This window comes from Corapipo altera, unplaced genomic scaffold, assembly GCF_003945725.1.
Source record: "Corapipo altera isolate COAL_440 unplaced genomic scaffold, ASM394572v1 151, whole genome shotgun sequence".
NCBI lineage: Eukaryota > Metazoa > Chordata > Aves > Passeriformes > Pipridae > Corapipo > Corapipo altera.
This window is the reverse complement of record NW_020884976.1, coordinates 469,683-474,809: the sequence shown is the minus strand read 5'-3', so window position 1 is coordinate 474,809 and position 5,127 is coordinate 469,683. Positions and strand designations below refer to the sequence as shown.

General features: G+C 46.4%; 1 long non-coding RNA gene across 1 annotated transcript; it reads left to right on the top strand.

Moving 5' to 3' along the window:
- Positions 1-270: 270 nt before the first annotated feature.
- LOC113957736 lies at positions 271-4,811 on the top strand. The gene is made up of 3 exons (XR_003531281.1): positions 271-557; positions 1,024-3,647; positions 4,646-4,811. It is a non-coding gene; the product is annotated as an uncharacterized LOC113957736 (long non-coding RNA).
- The last annotated feature ends 316 nt before the right edge of the window (positions 4,812-5,127 follow it).

Sequence of the window (5,127 nt, the reverse complement as noted above, 5' to 3'; positions counted from 1 at the left end):
AAAACATGTGGATGTGGCACTTGAGGACATGGTTTAGTGGTGGCTTCGGCAGTTGTCTCAGTTTAATGAGACTGAAGTGTTTTGATAAGGAGCATAAGTGATGAGGAAGACCAAACTCCCCTCTCTCAGCAATTGTAAATCCAAAATTCAGAGGCTCCAATCGAGGAAGTATGGAAAAAGGAAGAAATAACAACCCTTTATTAAAGGATATATGTGTATTGGCAGAACAACAAAAGAACACAAAAGCAACTAAACAATAATCCCGTACCCAAAGTTCCCTTCAAAAAGGGAACAGTTCGGTACTTCCCGGCCTTTGGGGCAATTCCAACCACGGCCGGCAGGGGGCGCTGTTGGGCCGACAATGGAGGTTCCCCTCAGAGAGGAGGGGAAGGGAAAAGGGGAAGAGGGGCGGGTTCTTCCCATCAAACTCACGCTGTCTGGGGCCGGCCGTCGCTGGGAACCCCCCCCCCCCTTTGTCGATGAGCACAAACCACTGCCAAAAACACAGGAGTGGAGGAGGGAAGAGGGCGACCCCCTCCCAAAAAGTTCCTCTGCGGGTGGGTCAAACCTCTCCGATGAAATCTGAGCAGGTTGGGGCTGGGGACAGAGCAGGGCACAGGCAAGCCAAGGCCAGAAAACAGCCAGATGACCAGGCTGAAAACAGAGCGAACCTCCGACCCCTCGAACACACACCTTGCCCGACTTAAGGCAAAAAGTGAAGTGTCCCCATTTCCAAGGAGAGGAGGGAAGAAAAAAAAACTCATCACACACACACACCCCCCCCAGTTCCCAGGAGAGCCATCAGCCTGGAATGCAGTTCTGCCAGCTAGATCTTTTGTGTAGATCAATCACCCCCTCAACATCCCTCCCTTACAGTGAAGCAGGGAAAAGAAAAACTCCTGCTTGGATTTTTAGAACAAGTAAACCCAGGACGGCAGTGCTGGGGGAATGGTTGGACTCCATCTTAGAGGGCTTTTTCAACCTTAATGATTCAGTGATTCTATGGTTCTATAATCCCCTCAGAACTCAGATCCTCAGTCCTAAAGGAGTTTGGAGAAACCTGAGAAGGTCCAGCAGTAGCTGCCATTGTGGTCAGAGACACATGTCTTGTGGAGAGAGTTGAAGGAGCCTTACCTAGACCCGTGAAAAGGTGGATCTATGGAGACATAGGAGGAACCTGCAACTACTGGAAGGGAAGTGCTGAAGATCACAGGGCCAAACTTCTCAGCCATAACAGCCATTTAACAAGGGGCAGTGGGGAAATGGGGCGACAGCCACATCTTACAGCTTGAGAAGTTCAAATTCCGCATCAGGAAACAAAATCTGTACTTGGAGGGTGGTGCAGCCTGGGATCAGGTCACAGAAAGGTGGGAGTTCTTCATCCTAGGACTTCCTCCATGTTTGGCTGATGAAAAGCACAGCTGTCTTGACCTAGTGCTGGTGACAGTCCTACTGTGAGCAGGTTGTCAGACCAAAGACCTCCAGAGGTGCCTCCCTACCAACGCCTCTCAGACTGAACCAGTTTCCACCTCTAGATCAAGAACAGGACTTCATCTTTTAAGAGCCTAATCTATGTCTGAGTCAGTTTAAGGCACTGAATTTAAGTCACATTTTCTTCACGAGCAATTATTTGGGACAATTCAGGAGACAGAAGGTGCCTGCAAGGGAATGAAGGATGATGTTCTGCAAACATCTCTTCTGTTTTTATTAAGTAGTTGGCTACTTTATAAACATCACTGGAGTCTCAAAGCACGAGCTGGATGGCATCTAAAGATGAGAACAAAATTTGAACTGGTTCGCTGAGGGCTGGATTATGAATGTTTGAATTGCTGTGAGTCAGAAATTAACCTGGTGACCTTCACACTGGGCTTACCCCTGCAAGCCAAAAGCAACCTTGTACTGTATCTTAAGCTACTGAAAAACAGCACCTATTTCCTGTGTCTCTGTTATAGCAAAGCAGCTGAAAGATTGCCAGCTATGAAAGGTTCCTGGTCAAGCCAATTTTGGATTCAAACTTGGCCCAGGAAAAATTACTACTTCTGTCCAAGGACACAAAGCAGCTGAATGAATTCAGAGCATTCCTATGCCAAGCCTGACCTGACTCCAAGTCAGGCGAACCCAGCTGAAGACTCCAGGAAGTCCCTTTTTAAGGTAGAAATGGGTTTAAGTACTTATGCTCCTATTTTAAAGGTCTTGTACCTCTGGGTCCACATCTGACCTGCCCAGCTCAGCTAAAAACCAGAAAGCTAAATCAACTTTTAACAGGTATTGACGCACAACAGGACAGCAGTTACCCAAGTCTCCTGTTGTTCTCTCCTACTCTTCTATTAAGCTGTGTTTTGGCATGAAACAAAATTTCTAACACTTCCTCAGTATCCATGTTTCTTTGAAGCTGGCATAAAACATCTCCAGCCTTCTCTTGGATCTCACAGTCTTAAATGACCTTTCCATACACCTTTTAGCATGTTTTTCACTATCATTTTAGGGATGCCAACCCTGATGTCTTCCAAAGAAGTTTTGTCATGTACTGAAGAACCCCAGTTAAACACATTATATATAAATAAAATTATGCTGTACAAATACTCTGAATTACAACACAAGAAGCTGCTACTCTACTCATCCTCCATTCAGGTGAGATCAACCCGTATTCCTTTGAGCCTGCAAACACCTGATCTCTGTGAGACTGACAGAGACAAGGCCACAAGGTCCTCAGTGCTAGTTCACTGCTGTCAAAGGCACCATGTCCCATGAACATGGCATGTCTCACCTTAACTGCACCTACCACCAGCGTCTGTACCAGGCTGAAACATGGCCAGAAAAATGATGTGAAAAAAGAGAATAGTGCCATGAGAGTTAATTAGCCTGGCAGGAGATTTATTCCCAAAAGGCCACTGACAAGAGATGAGATTATCAAAACAAAAGGGATGGAAGGGAGTGCAGATCAGAGAGGAGTCCATGATGCAGCTCGGATTTTGGCTGCTCCCCTCCAAGAATCACATCCTCTCTCACTGAAATGTTGTCTCAAACAGAACCTCCCCAACCCAGGCATCCCTGGGGGTGTGCCCACAGCATTGACATCTCCCCAGATCTCTGCCCCCTGCTCACAGTGAAAAACATCTTACTTTAACTTTTAAGAGCAAACAATAATGATACAGAGGAAAGGGGGAAAAAAATAAAAGCCATTACAGCTACATTGTGAGCTCTTTAGGGCTTAAAAGTAAAGTAAATGGGAGTGAGGACACGTGAGTGTAGAGCGTGTAGAGTAGTAGCACAATCACACCGAAATAGAAACAGCACTCCCAACACACAGCAGGCTGGGAGGAGCAGAGAGGGCACAAGAAAAAGTTCCAGAAATACCTTCAAAGCACAAGATGACAAAGGGAAGCCTGGCCTGGTGGGACCATGACAGCAAATAAAAGATGACACAGATGAGGCTGAAACATCCAGCATATTCTCTAACGCTCAGAATAAAGAAGTCATGGCAACAAGCTGTGTAAGGCAGTGCGTTCTACAAAGAGATTAGGCAGGCCAGGTGTGAGAAAGGATGAGTTAAAAATGACTGAACCAGAGCAGAGGTACTCAGATACACAGCACCTGCACACATCCCCCTGAGTGCTCACAGATTCAGCTGAAGCTGCTTCTGAAAGGTTTGCAACACTTTTAGGGAGATGTAAGAATAAGGGAGGGTGAGAAGGGGTTGAGGTAGAAGTATAATATTTGGTTTTTAGAAGAGAAAGAAAGTTGGGGGCTGGAAATTACAGACCATCTCCAAATTATAGTTTGAATACAGAGCCTGGAAGTTTTCCAAGAAAGCAGTATTAAACAATTAGGTTATGGCCACCAAAAAGGGAAGGTAATAAAAATACCAGGTATGGATTTCTGAAGAAGAACTCATGTCAGGCTAGGCTCATTCCTTTGCTGTGGCAGCTGACCTATTGAGAGGGGAGAAGTACAAAATGCAATGTTTACCTTGGAAAGGATTTTTGATTTTTCTTGCAATGCATTGGAGATTGACCCAGCTGGACAGCTAAGAGCCCATAACATTCTAATAACTGCAACCCTGGTGGGTACAGAGAATCATGTGCCTTTCCCACTAAAAGTGTCTTTTATTTAGAGATTTTTTACCCCTTTCTCAGGATTGGGTCTAGGTCTGACAGCTCAACCCTTCCCTCTCACTTGAGAGCGTGATAATTTGGTCTCCACCTTGCATTCACTTACTCCCCCAAACTGGATTTTCAGCTTTGGATTTATCCCAAGTTGTCTCTTTCCCTTTGTGTACTCTATTTAAAAATCGATCACTCATATGTTACATTTTTAGGCCACCTCAGATGTCCTTGCTGCTGTTTCATGGTCAGCTGCTCCTTCTCCCTGAGCTAATGGGGAGCTATTAAAAGCCAGGATGACTCTTGTTGTACGGAACAGGAGCTGCTGACTAACCTCTTCTTTACAAACATCCCCAGCTTGCAGAGACAGAGCGAAGCCCTGCTCGAGTCTTCCCTGGTGGCTGCTCAAGCTCCCTGAGTTTCAGCCCTGGAGGGCATTAGAAATGCTTTCCCACCCCAGCTGTTTCATTATTTTGTTTTCCTTCAGTACGTGTTGCTCAGACATTTGTCAGAGGCAGATTTACTTTACCTTTACAAATCAGGTAAAGAGCTGCTCTGGCCAAAGGGTTGGTTTCCCTGTTCTGGATGCCTGGAACAAAGTGGGTTGGATGCGACCTCATCTCCCAGAGCAAGAGGGGCAGGTGAATAACAACCATGCTTTCAAGGGCTCTCTCTGCCTCCCTCACACCTGTGTTCTTAGAACCTCTCCTGGCACATGTAGGGGCAAAAACTCAAAGCTGGTGATCCTTCAGAAGGCCTGAAGCTAGATCTGCCCAGGGATAAGCAGTTCAACAGAGCTGTGTTTTTCCCGTGCCCTGAGCTCTGGCTCAAATTGGCTTTGATCCCCTGGCTCAGCTCCAAGAGGCTCTTCCGAGACTGACAGAGGTTCCTCCCTCCCTAGTCATGTTCTCTTCCCAGAGATGTAATTTCTGACCCCTTCCCTGCTGTTGTGGTTTAACCCCAGACAGCCACCAAGCCCCATGCACCCACTAGCAGGACAGGGAGAGAATTGGAAGGGTAAAAG